The sequence below is a fragment of the Oryctolagus cuniculus genome, chromosome 3 (assembly GCF_051225735.1).
Source record: "Oryctolagus cuniculus isolate XC-2025 breed Fujian yellow rabbit chromosome 3, ASM5122573v1, whole genome shotgun sequence".
Classification (NCBI taxonomy): domain Eukaryota; kingdom Metazoa; phylum Chordata; class Mammalia; order Lagomorpha; family Leporidae; genus Oryctolagus; species Oryctolagus cuniculus.
In genome coordinates this window covers 76,596,659-76,614,986 of record NC_142869.1, presented here as the reverse complement: position 1 = coordinate 76,614,986, position 18,328 = coordinate 76,596,659, and the positions used below count along the sequence as shown (strand labels likewise).

The following is an 18,328-nucleotide window of genomic DNA, read 5'->3' as shown; positions in this document are numbered from 1 at the left end:
AACAACGATGATGAGAGGTCATGCTGGCCTGAGTTTACATGAGACTGCAGCATCTGTCTTGGGCACTCTGAGGGAAACAGGCTACCATGTCAGGAACTTTAAGGAGAGGTCCATGAGGCTTCCAGTATCTTTAGCCATCAGCACAACAGTAAGCAACTTAGGGGAGTGGGTTTTAGTACAGCAGTTAAGACTTTACTTGGGACACCTGTATCATGTATTGGTGCACCTGGGTTTGAGTCCTGGCCCTGCTCTCCAGTCCAGCTTCCTAATAACGTGCACACAGGGAGGTAGCAGATAATGGCTCAAGTGGTTAGGTCCCTGCCAACCATGTGAGAGTCCCAGATTGTGTTCTGGGCTCCTGGCTTTAGCTTAGTCTTGTCCTGGCTGTTGTGGGTATATGGGGAATGAACCAGCATACTCTCCGCTCTGTGGACACTTCAGCCTGAGACCATCTGTTGGCTGCAACTGCCCCATAAACACGCTGAAGACCCATAGTTCTATATAAGCCTATTCCTCAAATTTCCTGACATACTAGCTGTGCTCCAAAACACCCACTGCTCATAGCATGACCTACACTTATATGACCTACTTGTTGAAGTCTACCAATGAAATCCCTCTCTGTAAGTACCATAACCTTCAAGAACTTTTCATGTTTTACATCTAGAAGTTCTTCTACTTTCTGTTCTTTTAGTATTTCATTTATATTTTAGGACATTGTATATAACTTTCTCTTCAAGAAAAAGCTAGGGATGATCCATCCTACACATCACTGCATAGATGAAGTAGAACAAGTACAAAGACAAGACACAGGTCTTCCCCCAAAGCATGAGGCAGATATCACAAACTAAGATCTGTACTTCTTATCAGCATATTACCTTTGTCAGAGTATGTTCAATTGTTTCTTTTTTTCTTTCTTTCTTTATTTTTTTTGACAGGCAGAGTGGACAGTGAGAGAGAGAGACGGAGAGAAAGGTCTTCCTTTGCCGTTGGTTCACCCTCCAATGGCCACCACGGCCGGCGCGCTGCGGCCGACGCACTGCGCTAATCTGATGGCAGGAGCCAGGTATTTATCCTGGTCTCCCATGGGGTGCAGGGCCCAAGGACTTGGGCCATCCTCCACTGCCTTCCCGGGACACAGCAGAGAGCTGGCCTGAAAGAGGGGCAACCGGGACAGAATCCGGCACCCCGACCGGGACTAGAACCCGGTGTGCCGCGCCGCAAGGCGGAGGATTAGCCTAGTGAGCTGTGGCGCCGGCCATCAATTATTTCTTAAAGAATGAATCTATTTAAATATTGTTTCCATTAGGTTTATTCATTTTTCTTGTTATAGCCATTTCAAATTTTCTTTTAATTTCTTTTAGGAACATAGCAATTATATAAAGCGGGACACAGAAACACAGTATGTCTTCATATCACTAGGCCTCTAAGAGTAGGTTTAATGAATAGATGAAGTCTTTGTAGTAATTTAGTTGTCTTGTACCTAGAAAGATAGTACGTGCTCTGTATTCTAATTCATCTAAAAATGGGCCACACAGGATGCTGTAAACTTCAGTTAGATTTCAAGTCAAAAGATGGCATTTCTAAAACCAAATTTGATAGTTGTTTCTAAATACCTCATCATCTTAGATCATGCCAACAGACAGTATTTCTTATTTTGCCATACTTTCTGTGTATACATAAAAATCACCATATATTGCAAAGGTAGTTCCCAAATAAATCTTAAAAATTGTTCTGATTATAGTTTCATATCTTTGACATACAAAGGGCCTTATCCTCAATGTAGTCTATGCATACACATATATACACATATGCACATATAACATGTATTTGCATGAACACCTCTCATTTTGGGAAAGTCATTAGGCAAATAATTTGCTCCTGAATATTTATAGGTATATAAGCTCTAATTCCAATATCTCTATTTTTAAATACATATGCTTAGATAATAAATGTATAACCTGGCTTATACCTGTTTTTGGTGGGTACACCTGGGTGATACAGCAGGAAGAAAAGAGAAATACCTAGCTCACTAAATATATAACTACTATCTTTTATAAACATTTAGACATATTAGGAAGCCAAAGGTGATAGAAAAAATATATTTGCAATTACAAAGGGAAAATTTACATATTAGGTTTGATTTAAAACTAAGGGTTAATAATAAAGCTCAAGATTTTAAGTCAGAAATCTTGGATTCCATCAAATGCCTGCACAAATTATTAGGTCATTTAATCTCACTGGAACTTCAATTACAAAATTGGATAACACTTGACTAATAGGTTTGCTAAGAGGGTTAAGTGAGTGATGTACGGCCACTGTCTAGCACAATGGTTCTAAATTTGGCCATACAATGAATTCACCTGAGGAGTTTAAGAAATGAGGCCTGGGTTCCTCTTCCAGAAATGCTGCTTTAATTGGCTTGTGGAGATTTATTTTTTAAATCTCCTCAAGTGATTCTAAATTGCAGCCAGGATGAAGAACCATCAGTTTTACATAATGCCTCAGAGAGTAAACCCTCAATAGAATTAATGACATACTCTCATGCGTGCTTTGTAAACTCTGATACACACTACCTGAAGGTTGGCCCCTAGGCCAAGCAATAAAGCTCATGTACACTCAAGATCTCAGCATCAGTGAATAGAATCAGCCTTCAAAGCAGTACAGGGACTGGCACTATGGCACAATGGGGTAAGCCATCACCTGCAACACTGGCATCCCAGCTGGGCTCCAGTTCAAGCCCTGGTTCCTCCACTTCTGATGAACTCCCAGTTAATGTGCCTGGAAACGCAGTGGAAGATGGCCCAAGTCCTTGGGCCCCTGCACCCATGTGGGAGACCCAGAGGATGCTCCTGGTTCCTGGCTTTGGCTTGGCCCAGTCCCAGCCATTGCAGCCATTAGGAAGTGAACCAGTGGATGGAAGATCTCTCTTTCTCTCCTTTTCTTTATTTTTCTCTTTCTCTCTGTAACTCTGCCTTTCAAGTAAATAATTTTTTAACAAAAAAAGCAGTCCAAAAGTTTAGTAATAACTTTTTCACATTTAAAAATCCAATATCTTTTTATTCCTTTTATCAAATAAGTAAAACATATTTCTCTTTACATTTTTACTGACATAATTTATATATGGAAAATGCACAAATAAAAGTGAATAGAGTTTTACACATATACCCATGTCCTCAGTCTCTCTTTAGTAATCATCACAGAATAAGATATATCATAGAAAATTTACAAATGAAATGTTAAATTTTTCTTATCTGTCCCATAAATGTTGCCAAAATTTCAGTTTCTGTGTTTTCTTAATTTATTATAAGGGATGTTTGTTTTATGTGAAGTTGTGAAAGTCAAACAGCAACAAGAATGATGAGGAAAGCTTCCAATAGAAATGGACACATCCAAGGAAGATATATAAAATTACACCTAAAAAAATAAGCAAGTTGAAAAAGACTTGAAAGCAAGCTACACAAGGAGTCACAAGATATCAACAACATTGCCTGGGCACCCACTCTGTGTACCATATCACATAAAGACACTGTGCGTAGATTAAAGAAATACTAGTAACAACAACCACACAATGGCCAAAATATACCAAATCAATCCTTAAAGAAAAAAAAAAAAAAAACCACCTACACTAACTGAATGCTTTTCTAATTACAGGAACTGTGCCAAGTGTTTTACATCCACAATTACCTAACTTTATCCTGTTTTGAATCATACCTAAAACAATTCATAAGAATATATAAAATGAAAGATAATTTTGCTTTATAACAAACTGACACTATGCCCCCATGCTCAGTTGCTGTTCCATTCACTCCTGCACAGCCTCCTGCCATTAGTTAATATCAGTATTTAATGTGATCAGTGTCATCTACTGTAAGCTTCATTTGTACTTGGTGCTTGTTGCCTTGCCAGATTATATATGGGGAAGTCAGAGTAATGTAGGAAAATGAGTCCAAAAAGTTAACAAAACATAATGAAACTATAATTTAAAAAAATTGTAAAAGATTAACAAAGGGAAAGCTAGACAAAAGGTGGACCTCTTTCTTTTCACATATAAAAATATTATAAGCACTATAACATGATAAGCCTTATTATAAATATGCATTTCTACTTTTTTGAAAGTGTTTAAATATTCATAAATTCAAAATCATTTATTAAAGAAAAATAAATTATCCATAGACTGTTTTGTCTTATAGTCTCTGAAACAATAATAATCAATGTGACGAAACTCACTCCTTCTGCAAAAAAAGTTAAGTTCTCAGCTGAAATTTTTCAACGTTCAAAAGTATACTAGGTAAAGAAGTAAACAATTAAGCATGGGAGTCATAATTTTTAAGATATGTGTACGCATGTAAAAGAAATACTGGGACTGCATACTAATATGTCAGCCAAACAAAGCACACTAGTAGATAAACCATTCGAGCACTAAAGCAAAAATTGTTCTTAAGTCACAATCGCAATGTACCCTCAAATATCAACTGTGGTAAGTATTAACCATCAATGAGCCATTAATTTCTGTTAATGTTTTAAATCTGTGTTGGAATAAACAATAAGCATATTCACTGCTTACTGATAGAAGCACCTAAAGTGAATTTTACTAATTTTGCTAGTTACAGGTTTTGCCAAATAGTAGCTAGAACAAATGTTTGGACATAGTGTACAGAGCCTGAAATAAAATCTAAAAGAGCACTGTATATAAAAATTAAAGTCACTTAAACATAAAATATTTTAAAAAGGTTTAGATGGTAACATAGGAGCAAAAAGTCTATTGCGCCAAGCATTAGACAAGAGATTTCTCATTTATAACTCCATAGAAACAATCCAAGATTTTTAAAAACAAATATGCACATTTTATCTCAATAAAGTTTACTTCATCAAAAATTAAATTTTCTTATGTCCAAGATCCTGTTTAGAGGATGTAAAGACAAGCTATAGACTGGGAGGAACTATTTACAACTCACATATCCAACAAAAAGACACATTTAGAATATACAGAGGAACTTCTAAACTCAATGGTAAAAAAAAAATCCATTTTAAATGTGGAAAGTGGCAGAGAGGCAAGATGGCACAATAGCGACAGGGAGGTCTGCCCTAGGCTCTGTGAACTTAGCAGAAAAAAAGTGGGGAGAAAGTACACTCTCAGGGCAACGTTGCAGGCAAAACTGCAGTGGGAGGTTTTGTGAAAGCAGTGGAAACAGTCTGGACCTGAGTGGAAGATGCAGACACGCAGCAAAGAGCACAGAGCATGAACACAACAAAGGAGCCAGCAGCCCCCACCGTGCAAGGTGAGGTGACTGCACCCTGCGCCACTGTTGATACAGCTGGAGAGAGAGCCTAGAAGACTATGGTGTTTGAGTCTGGCCTGGAACCCTCAGGGGAGCTGGGCAACTGCTCACCCACAAGGGGATAAAAGAGCGGTGTGTCTGTCTCCATTTCTTCCCCCTCCACAACAGTGCCCTGTGGCTAGCTGTGGGAAGGCAGGCACCATTCTGACATAAACAGGTAGCAGCTGCTCTTCTATGCACATACAACAGCTAGAGGGGACTGCCAGCAGGGGCAACCACAGCAGGTCAAGACAACTGGTGGGGTCCATCTCAACCTAGTTACCCAGGCAACATCACCAACTCTCTTGTGCCCACCTGGCAACAGGCATGGAGAGGGAGCCATCCCCACCAAAGGGAAGTGCCACCCAGCACAACTGTGAAAGGAGTAGGGCTGTGGCTGGTGGGTATTGTGCACACTTGTGATCCAGGGATTTTACCTGGGTGAAAAGAATCTGCATTCCCCACTGACTGAGTCTACCTGGGGACACTGAACTCTATCTGACCGAGCAAAACACACATGGGCAGCAGCTTTGGGAACTCCTCAGTCTCTCTATGGACAGGACAGGCTAGTGGGGTGGAGTGGACTCTCTTGTACTCCTTGACTGTGGGAGTCCTGGATGCAGGGTATAGCTGGGGTTCTGGGCAAGTGCTTGGGCACACGGTCACACTCTTAGAACTCCTTGGTTGCCAGGGAAGCTCATTGCAGCTGGAACTGCACATACAGGGAGGACTGCACAGATCATTTACACAGATGAGTGTTGAACACACTGGGCATTGCACAGCTTGAAGAACAGGAGGTGAGGGAGTGATCACACCAACAGGTGATCATCTTTCCCCTGTTTTATTAATAAGAGGAGAGCTACCACCCCAACATGGGTGTTACCCTGGATAATTGCTCCAACCTGGAGCACTAAACAGAACTCCCTGGACACACCCATCACACACCTCTCGGAATTCACTGAGAACACAGACATTCCACTAAGCCACAGAAGTACAGCTCAAAGACAAAAGGCATTGGGGGGGGGGGGGGACAAGTAACTCCACAAATGCCTAAAAATAAAAGCAGAAATTCAAGAAACAAGAATAAGGAAGGTACCACAATCCCGCCCGAAAAGGAACACAATGACATTTCAGTATTAGAAGGTGAACATGAAGAACTTAATAAAATGCCAGAAACGCAATTCAAAAACTTAAATCATAGGATTACTCAAAAGCAACCAGAAGTGAATACATAAACTAAAGAAAACCATACATGACATGAAAAAGAGAAATCAAAATGAAATATTAGAAATAAAAAATTCAATAGACCAAATAAAAAATGTAGAGAGCCTTAACAGCAAGACTCAGCAAAGCAGAAGGAAAAAAATATCCAAATTAGAAGATAAATCTTTGGCTATCTTACAGTAACACCAAAAAAATACAAGAGGAAAATAGAAAAGTTAGGGGCTGGTGCCGTGGCTCACTTGGTTGATCCTCCACCTGCGGCGCCGGCATCCCACATGGGTGCCGGGTTCTAGCCCCAGTTGCTCCTCTTCCAGTCCAGCTCTTTGCTGTGGCCCGGGAGGGCAGTGGAGGATGGCCCAAGTGCTTGGGACCCTGTACCTGCATGGGAGACCGGTAAGAGGCATCTGGCTCCTGGCTTCAGATCAGCATAGCTCCAGCCATAGTGGCTATTTAGGGGGTGAACCAATGGAAGGAAGACCTTTCTGTCTGTCTCTCTCTCTCACTAACTCTATTTGTCAAATTAAAAAAAAAATAGAAAAGTTAAAAATCAGGGTTGAAGATTTATAGAATACCATCAAATGACCCAACATACGAATCTTTGTAGTTCCTGAAGGTGTGGAAAGAGATGAACTAGAAGGCCTATTTCGTGAAATTACAGAAACTTTTATAATTTGGAGAAAGAAAAGGATGTCCAAGTAGAGGAAGCACAGAAAATTCCTAGCAGAAATGATCAGAAAAGATCTTCACCATGACACACTGTAGTCAAACTCTCCACAGTAAAACATAAAGAAAAGATTCTAAAATCTGCATGAGAGAAACGCTAGATTACTTACAGAGGATCTCCAATTAGACTCACAGAGGCCTTCTCATCAGAAACCCTACTGGCTAGAAGGGAATGATGAGATATATTCCAAGTCTTAAAAGAAAAAAAAAAAAACTGTCAGCCCAGAATACTGTACCCTGCAAAACTCTCATTTATGAATGAAGGTAAAATAAAGACCTTCCATAACAAACAGAAATTGAAAGAATTTGTCACATTTGTCCAGCTTTACAGAAGATGCTTAAAGAGGTGCTCCATACAGAAACACAGAAAAATAGCCATCATTATGAAAGAATGAGAAAGCAGAAAAAAAAACTCCACTGGAAGTACAAAAGAAATCTGAAGTAAATGATAGGAATATTTATGGAAAAATGGCAGGGCCAAGTCGTTACTTATCAATAGTCACCTTAAATATAAATGGCCTCAACTCTCCAGTTAAAAGACCGATGGGCTGAATGGATTAAAATACAAGACCTATCTATTTGCTGCGTACAAGAAACACCTCTCACCATCAAAGACATACCCAAACTGGAAGTGAAAGGATAGAAAAAGATATTCTATGCTAACAGAAACCAAAAAGGAGCTGGTGTTGCCATCCTGATATCAGACAAAATAGACTTTACCATAAAAACTGTTAAAAAAAAAAAAAAAAAGAAGAGCAGCACTACATAATGATTAAGGGATCAGCAAATTAAAAAAAATCAAAATCATACTATGCATCTTCACTGTCCACAATGGAATAAAGTTGGAAATCAGTAACTCGAGAATCTCTAGATCATATGCAAACACATGGAGACTGAACAACATGCCCCAGAATGAACATTGGCCATAGAAGAAATCAAAAGAGAAAGCAAAAAAATTTCTGGAAACGAATAAAGACAATACATCATATCAAAACTTATGGGATACGGCAAGAAAATATTAAGAGGGGAGTTTATAGCAATTGGTTCCTACATGAATAAATTGGAAAGATATAAAATAAATGAGCTATGAATGCATCTCAAGGACCTCAAACAACAACAAAAAACCAAACCCAAAATCAGGAGGAAGGAAATAAAATTAGAGAACAAAAACTGAATCAAAAAGAAAACACACACAAAAAAAATTGGTGAAATGAAGAGCTGGTTTTTGGAAAAAATAAACACAGTTGATACACCATTAGTGCAATTAACCATAAAAAAGGAGGGAGGGCCAGCACCGCAGCTCAACTGGTTAATCCTCCACCTGCGCTGCTACCCTGGGCTCTAGTCCCAGTCGGGGCACCGGATTCTGTCCCGGTTGCCCCTCTTCCAGTCCAGCTCTCTGCTGTGGCCCAGGAGTGCAGTGGAGGATAGCCCAAGTGCTTGGGCCCTGCACCTGCATGGGAGACCAGGAGAAGCACCTGGCTCCTGCCTTCGGATCAGCGCAATGCACCAGCTGCAGCTTGCTGGCCACGGCAGCCACTGGAGGGTGAACCAACGGCAAAGGAAGACCTTTCTCTCTGTCTCTGTCTACTCTGCCTGTCAAAAAAAAAAAAAAAAAAAAAAAGGAGGGAGAAGACTCAAATCAATAGAATCAGAGATAAAAAAGGAAACCTAACAGATACCACAGAAATAAAAAAGAAACATCACAATTTACTACAAAAAGCTGTATTCCAACAAAATGGGAAACCTAGAAGAAATGGACAGATTTCTAAACACATATAATCTCTCAAAATTGAGTCATGAAAACATAAAAAACCTAAACAGACCCCTAACCAAGACAGAAATTAAAGACCCTCCAAACAAAGAAAAGCCAAGGAGAAAAGCCAAGGACTGGATGGCTTCTCTGCTGAATTCTACCAGACATTTAAAGAACTAGCTCCAATTATTTTCAAGTTGTTCAAAACAAGTGAAAGGGACAGAAACCTCCCAAATGTCTTCTACAAAGCCTACATTACCTTAATTCCTAAAAATGGAAGAATCTTCCATGTTCATGGATTAGAAAAATAAACATCATAAAATGACCATACTACCAAAAACAATTTACAGATTTAACATCATTCCAATCAAGATACCAACAACAATCTTTGCAGATCTAGAAAAAATGATTCTAGAATTCATGGAAATACAAGAGACCCCAAATAGCTAAAGCAAAAACAAAGTATGAGGCATCACAATAGCTGATTTCAAGACATACTACAGGGCCATTATCATCAAAACAGCCTGGTACTAGCACAAAAACAGACTTGTAGGACAGCAGAACAGATAGAAACTCTAGAAATCAATTCTTGCATCTCCAATCAACTTATGTTTGACAAAGGAGCTAAAATCAATCCCTGGAGGAACAACACTCTAACAAATGGTGCTGGGGAAACTGGATATCCACATGCAGAAATATGAAACTAGACCCCTACCTTACATCTTACACAAAAATCAACTGAAAATGGATCAAAGATCTAAGTCTATGACCTGATACCATCAAGTCATTAGAGAACACTGGGGGAATTTTGTAAGACATTGGCATAAGCAATTTGGTAACTTGGCATAAGCATTTGGCCCTGCAAAAGAAACACTCAGCAAAGTGAAGAGGCAGCTGACAGAATGAGAGAAAATATTTGCAAAAAACACAACTTATAAAGGGTTAATATCCAGAATTTATAAAGATCTCAAATTCAACAACAACAAAACAAACAATCAAGTAAAGAAATGGGCAAAGGGCCGTGAGGCGGCTCAATAGGCTAATCCTATGCCTGCAGCACCGGCACACCAGGTTCTAGTCCCGGCTGGAGCACCAGATTATGTCCTGGTTGCTTCTCTTCCAGCCCAGCTCTTTGCTGTGGCCCGGTAGTGCAGTGGAGGATGGCCCAAGTCCTTGGGCCCTGCACCCACATGGGAGACCAGGAGAAGCACTTGGCTCCTGGCTTCAGATCAGCGCACCAGCAGTAGCAGCCACTGAAGGGTGAACCAACGGAAAGGGAAGACCTTTCTGTCTCTCTCTCACTGTCCACTCTGCCTGTCAAAAAAAAAAAAAAGAAAAAAAGAAAAAAGAAAAGAAAAAGAAAAAGATATGGGCAAAGGACTTGATCAGGCATTTTTCAAGAGGAAATTCAAATGCCAACAGACACTTAAGAAAATGATCAGGATCACTAGCCATCAAGGAAAAGCAAATCAAAATCACAATAAAGTTTCAGCTCAATCCAGTCAGAATGGCTCACATACATAAGTCAATGAATGACCAATGCTTGTGAGGATGTGGGGAAAAGAGTGCCCTGATACACTGTTGGTGGAATTGTCAACTGGTGCAATCACTATGGAAGACAGTATGGAGATACCTCAGAAATCTGAATATAGACCTACTATATAAGCCAGCCATCATCCCACTCCTAGGAATTTACCCAAACAAAAAGAAAACAGCATATGAAAGAGTTATCTGTATCCCCATGTTCACTGCAGCAGAATTCACAGTAGCTAAGATATGGAATCAACTCAGATGTCCATCAATTGGACAATTATGGTTATGGTATGTGTGTATATATATATATATATTATGGAGTACTACTCAGCTGTAAAAAAAAATGAAATCCTGTCTTTTGCAACAAGATGGTTGCAATTGGAAACCATCATACTTAGTGAAATAAGTAGTCCCAAAAAGACAGATATCTTATGTTCTCCCTGATCCAAGGTAACTAATAGAATACCTGAAATATAATGTATTGAAGTAAAAATAGACATCTTGAGAAGCAATGATAATTTATAGCCCTTTTCTCCTTCATTGAGGAACAATGTTTTGTTTTCTCTTTATACTATCTGTTGAACTCTTTTAGAGTCGGGTTAACTATACAATCAATAAGTTTACTAAAAAAAAGATCATTGCAAAAATTAAGATTAGGAAACTGAGTGGGAGGGGAAGGGAAGATTGGAGTGTGGGTGGGAAGGAGGGTAGGGGGAAGCGCCACTGTGTTCCTAAAATGGTATAAAGAAAATATATAAAACTTGAATAACTCAAAATATATAAAGAAAAAAATGTGGAAAGTGAACACTTTACCAAACAGAATTCACAAATGGCAAACAGGCACACAGAAAGATATTCAATGCCATTATTCATTGGGGAAATGCAAAGTAAAGCTATAATGAGATACCACCAGATGTCTGAATTCAACTGATCTAAATGAAGGTCACTTTTGGTTTTTCATATACAAAATGAGAAGCCATGTTGGAATATCTTAATTTTCTTTCATGCTAATATTTCCTATAAATAAGCCAAGTTCATTTTTATTCTTTCCAATATCTTGTTCTAATCCTAACCCACCCAGTCCATAGCAACCACTTAAGTACTTTCTATCACCACATTTTCCCTTCTAGGCATCGATTAAATGAAATCATATAATTGATGTTTTGTGTCTCACTTCTGGCGATGAGCATAATGCAGCTGAAGTCCATCCATGCATATATCTGTGTTTTGTTACTTTTATTACATATAGGATGCCAATGTATGAGTACATTGCATTTTATTCACCAATTCTTGGACATCTGCATTGTTTCAGCTTTCTGGCTACCGTGAATAATGTCACTATGAACATTCACAAGCAAGTCTCTGCACATCCCCTTTTGTGTTATATCATTCTTGTAAGCCTTCACAGCAAACTCCTCACTATTCTCCAGGAACACAGAACTAGTTGAAAGCCCTGGTTCTCTAAATTTATGTGAGGGTAGTAACACTGAAAATTTGGGGAACTTGCGCTATGGCGCAGTAGGTTAATCCTCCGCCCGTGGCACCAACATCCCATCTGGGCGCCAGTTCTAGTCCTGGCTGCTCCTCTTCCAATCCAGCACTCTGCTGTGGCCTGGGAAGGTAGTAGAATATGGCCCAAGTCCTTGGGCCCCTGCACCCATGTGGGAGACCCGAAGGAAGCTCCTGGCTTCAGATCAGTGCAGCTCAGGTCGTTGCAGCCATTTGGGGAGTGAACCACCAGAAGGAAGATCTTTCTCTCTGTCTCTCCCTCTCACTGTCTATAACTCTACCTCTCAAATAAATAAAATCTTTAAAAAAATTTAAAAAAGAAAATTAGGATATATTCATGCCAGGTCAACAGATATTCAAAAATATAAGTAAAAAAGACTGTGGAAAGCATAGCTCAGACATAAATTGTCATTTTGATCATGTTTAAAAAAGAACCATTAGATATTATATTTTCCCATTAAGCGATTCTTTCAACTACCAATGAGTTGGTATGAATGTTAAATATATAATAAGTAAGCATATTTAAGACAAGATAGAAAGTAACAACACTGTATAAACAAACATATCTAATAAGGAAGGAGGTAGCTGGTACACTAAGGACAAGTCATGGTATCATTTAATTTATGAAATGGCTTCCTCACCTGACCCCAGAGAAGCATGGAATTTCATTGCTTCTTATGCAACAATAATCAGTTCAAAATTATATTTTTAAACTCCATCTTAAAATTGTATAAATGTTTTTAGTATGTTCTTATATATTTAAGTAAGCTCATTTTGGAAAAAAATTCACTAGAGTTTTTAATATGGAAATAAAATATATATTATCTTTCTTTTAAGAAAAATAGCTTGGAAATAATGATTTAGAAAACTTGAGAAAAGGCAGTGGTAATAACAGAATTCTATACATTAATCAGTACTACAGAAAGGTCATTAAAGTGGGAATCAAAAGTTGATACAACCGTCAGCATTTTAACTTAAATGCACAGAAGTAAATTCATTCACTGATCTTTGATGGAGTAAAAGCTTTATATTTGCACACTGTCCTTTTTGCATACATAGCACCTAAGGGCTTGCCTTTGACTTCCAATTTTCCAAGTATGCCAAGGATTTCCAGATACCTCAAGCAATTTGAGTGCAAATCCCATGACTTTTATAATCTTTTCATAAAACTCATCAGAATGTTATGGCCTGAAGCATATAACATATGAAATTATAAGAATGACACAATGAAAAGTCACTAGGTTTCAAATGTCACTAGGTGCAGTAAAATATTAACTTGAATCTACATCAGAGAGAACAAGGTCTGGAAAAGCATGTGAGTTGTTTACTTGAGAAACCAATACATTTGAAATGGAAAGAAAAGGGTATTATACTACAAATTAGAAAAGCCAATGCCTATTAACTCATTTCTCTACTTTGGTACTTAGCTGTTTCATTCATATCTCATTCATGAGCACAGTTTTGGAAGACAGGGCGGTTTATCAAAGATTCTTTCTTAAGTATTTAACTTTGCTTTTACAGACACAGCTCTCTTCTTGTTCTCAAATCATATATTTATAATATTTAGTAAATCACATCATTAAAGTGACTAATTGTGAAAACAAGCTTTAACAGGTTCAGAGACAGTGGAAGTTAAGTGTTGATCAAGGATCACAGGATTCCGCAGCAAACTAGAAAGTAGCCTGCTAGCTTTGGGGATTCGCTGTGCCAAGGACAGCCATTCTGCTTGCTTTACCCAATCTTACTGGACTCAGGCCACTAACACTCATGAGTTCCATAATATTACTAGACTCAGGACTGCTGGACAACCCTAATGCATACGCTGACACATCTTTAGGAAATCAGCACACAATTTGATTTTTTTATCTAATTATGTACAAGCCAAGTAATAAAACCCACCTTTTACCCCTTACTTTATTAAACAATTTATAAGTGGGAAAAAATGAGAACAATGTGGATCAGATCACTACATGACAGAAATTATAGTAATAATTTTCTCAATAGAATTATAGCTAAGCAGCATTAAGATATAAATACAGAAGCATAGCTCTCCAGGGACTATCAATTTTATTCTTCCGTAGCAATAATTCCCTTTATCTGGTGAAGAAACAACCTGGAAGAATCATATTTTTGTTAATTAAATGCTCTCATAACTATCATTTATACCATAATGAATGATTTAATATAAAATTCTAAAAATCTAAAAAAAAAGTTTTTGGTGTCATCAGAAATGAAACATCACAATAAAATTAAAAATCAAATATGGATTGGAAAAGAATGTTATCTAAAGATTTTTGTGAAAGTGTTTCACTTCTCATCCTTAATTATTTTTAGGCATTTATTTATTGCAAGCAAACAACAGCATAGTAAGCCAAAAAATGTTAACATACTACACATTACATATTTTCATGCAAGGAACAATTCATAAATGGCATGCTGTAAATATTCACAATTCTGTATAGTGATTTATTCACAAAAATAAACTTTTTTGGACAGGTAGAGTGGACAGTGAGAGAGAGAGACAGAGAGAAAGGTCTTCCTTTACCGTTGGTTCACCCTCCAATGGCCGCTGCCGCTGGTGCGCTGCAGCCAGCACACCACGCTGATCTGAAGCCAGGAGCCAGGTGCTTCTCCTGGTCTCCCATGTGGGTGCATGGCCCAAGCACTTGGGCCATCCTCCACTGCACTCCCGGGCCACAGCAGAAAGCTGGACTGGAAGAGGGGCAACCGGGACATAATCCGGTGCCCCGACCGGGACTATTGAGCTGCGGCGCTGGCCACAAAAAATGAATTTTAATTATTGAATGAAAGCTCAGCAAGTCCAGGTACTTTTATTCTGTTTTAATGTGACATCCAGAAGCAACAAGGACATTTACTTATTTTTTAATCTAGAGCATTTCTTGATGTAACAAAGACACTAAATAAAATTCTGTTGACTAAATTTCTATCTTCAGATATATACAAAAAGAGTTATATGTTTCTTAATATAAAAAATATAGCTTTTTGAAAATATCCTGGAATAGGATTTTTGATGTATTTAGTGTCAAATGACAGGGTTTTTTTTTTTTTAATCATTTTACCCTGATTCTTAGAAAACTGGGAAACCTACTCAAAGATTATTATTGCCAGCTGTACAAAAGATTGGTTGTCTTTAAGCAATATATAAAAATAACCAACCAATCATGGAAATTTCCAGTATCTAAATCTCATAAAACAAATTTTTCTTCCTTTTCCCATCTGTTGCAAAGAATCATTTACCTTTCAGTTAAACAACCACAGAAAGAGTTTGTAGAAACACAGAATTAAAAGATGAGTTTACTTTGGTGCCTAGTTTTCACATTATACATGTTCTCCCTGAATTTTTTGAAGATCTCTTGTACTTCATACTGTTAGTTTGATAAAGATTCTATATTGTTTATGGAAGAGAGGTCAAATTAAATATTAAGTAAAATGAGTTAATTTAACAGAAATGGTACAGAGTTAAAGGTAATGAGACATGGTGAAAACTCCAGTTTTGCTACACACCCTTCCCAAGCATTTATTAAGCAACTGTTCTGACTGGGCCGAGAAGTAAATATAACAGTTCTCCCATTCAATGAACTAACACTTTATTATTTTACAATGTATATTTTCCATAAGTCACCAATGTTATCTTATTCCCCCTTTCACATTAGACACCCTTAGTGTGCTCAATCAGCCAGCACTGTGGAAGCATTCATGAAAAAGTAAGTAATGCAATGTATTAAGCTACAATCAACAGCAGACTATGTACGCATTTAGGTAACAGTTACACAACCCTGGGAGGAGTTGATGGATCTACATTTTACCGGATAAGAGACACATTCCTGAGAGAGGAGTTAACTTGTCCTCAGTCAAGTTGATCTTGGTTTTTAACCCCAGTGTAGCTCATTTCAAAAGCCCCTGGCCTTACTGTCATACCACTCTGTTCCTGTATCCCCTATTCTGTGTGCCCAGAACTGGTGAAACAACAATCCAAGATTTTAAAACTCTGAGGGGACATCAAAATGTTCACAGAAGATGGAATTAAGTTTATTTTAGTGAAAACAAATTGAAATCTGTGCAGAGGAGGAGTTCTTTAAAATTTCACGAAAAACATGTGCTGTGAAAAAACAATAGGTGGATTACAAAAGAATTTCATACCAAAATCAACTTATAATTGAATTCAATTTTCCATGAACTTTTTGAAGTTCCTCATATTTGCAGATTGGAAAACAAAAATCAGATTGTGTGAACCTACCCAATAAATGCAATTTATTATTATTCTCTCTAGAGTGACATCTAAAAGAAACACTAGCTCACCAGAAGAAAGCAATTAGCAATATGCATGCAAAAGACTAATTTATTAGAACCATGCTATCATGATTTATAAAACTAATAATATCTCAAACTAAGGGAAATACCCAAGTCTAAATTGTAAATTTGGTTTTCATCAGCCTCTTTTAAGTATCCTAAAATACTATCCTTTGGCTTCCCAACTACTCTATCTTTTGGTTCCAAAGAAAGGCAGCTAATTGTAAATATTATAAAAATCCATTGCAACTCCTCCTCCCTCAAAACAAGAAAAGGAAATGACAAAGAAACCTACAGTAGTCTCATTTATACAAACTTTCCCTGAGGAAATAGGTGGATCTAGAAACAAAGACATCTGCAGCAAGTGGCAGTGGTGGCTACCAGAGCTCAAAGAATTTGTTCAAAAATAGCTCTTTCTTATCAAAACCATTTTTAAGAACTTTTAGTACAAAAATTCTGGTATAATAGGTGTGGTTCAGTTCCTGTGAATAGCATTTAAGCAGCTAAAATACAAATTAACTTTGTGATCTTATAATAAAAAATTGAACATATTTATTGTACTGATCTTACAAAAGATCTACATTTTGTACTTAAAATTTCATAAGCATCTTACAAAAGATTCTACATTTTGTACGTAAAACTTCGAGCACCATTCATATTATTCTTAATTTATTTTAAAATCTTCTTTTTCTTATTAAAAAACTAAAGAAAAAAATGTTATTTCAAAAGCAAAAGCAACCTCTTTTCTTGTCTTTAAAGGACAACTATTTCTTATTTTCATGAATTTAATGAGACACCAACAAAGCAGAACAAAATATATGGAAACAGGTCACTAATTTTATTTTCCAGCCACAATTTTTGTTGTTGTTTAAATAATAGGAATACACTGTTTTCTAGAGTTTCTCTTTGGAAAACAGTCTGTAGTTTGTTTCAATTCAGGTACTACTGTAGTGCATTATTAGCATTCCTTATAGACAAACGTAAAAGCTTGAGCTTAAAAGTTGAGCTTAATAGATTTCCTTCTTTGCAAAGCAGAGTAAGTTACCCCAACAAACAGAAAAAGTTGATTTATACACATAATTGGGAATTCCATGCCATACTTGACAAGAGAATGCCACTAAAAAACATCAGGTGAGTACCAGGTATAGTGTTGTAAGGAAGTTGAAACAGGTTTAGAAAGAACTGGCTTCTAATTGAACATCTCTATTTATATGGTTTGTAGACCTATACCTGCATGTGTCTTTTTATGAGTTACTATGGACTGTTCTTTGACGTGGTTAAAAAGTGACAGGAAGGCATCTAAACACTCCATTTAAAATTATAGTTATATAACCCTAAACTTATGTAGAAAAAGCCAAATTTAATTCTAAAGATTAATGTATAATTATTTCAAACATGAAAATGGAATATAATTTTACTCCTAACACTGAATTATGAGTTTGTGTTAAACAATTCTATTACTCACCTTTGGATTTTCCTTATTCCACATGGTTCAATAATTGGTTTTCTAAGGAACAGATGCTTATTGGGAGTAAACAAGACACACAGAGGTACACTCTCTTCTTCTTTATTAATGACATCATTAAGTCTGCCTATTTATAGTCTCAGCCATCTGACCTCATGGCCTACATGAATAAATGGATTTGGTTAGTTGTTAATCTTCACAGTGTGTGCTTAACAGCAATTAGCCAGTGACAGCAACCCGATATTCTATCGTCTTTAAAATATATAAGATTGCATTTTCTGTTTTGATTTATATAAACCTTAAATGTGATAAAATTCCTTTGAACAAAATTTATAAGATACAAATTTGCATGTATTTATTTCTATGAGAAATTTAAATTTTAATTGTGTAAGTCATATTTCTACAAGGTACTTAGAAACACATCCCTTGTTTTAAAAAATACAATCACCACATACAAACTATTATCACTTCACCTTCAATATAAGATTT

The 18,328-nt window shown here is 37.3% G+C and overlaps 1 protein-coding gene across 24 annotated transcripts in view; it reads right to left on the bottom strand.

Annotated features, from left to right (window-relative positions):
* Window positions 1–18,328, bottom strand: part of COBLL1 (cordon-bleu WH2 repeat protein like 1) — a 187,852-nt gene that overhangs the window by 88,704 nt on the left and 80,820 nt on the right. The window contains exon 2 of one of the 24 annotated variants that reach the window (XM_089329094.1): window positions 17,840–17,999. The exons of the other annotated variants lie outside the window; for them this stretch is intronic. The gene's annotated coding sequence lies outside the window, so the exon portion shown is untranslated. The remainder of the gene's footprint in view (window positions 1–17,839; window positions 18,000–18,328) is intronic. 24 annotated transcript variants of the gene reach the window in all.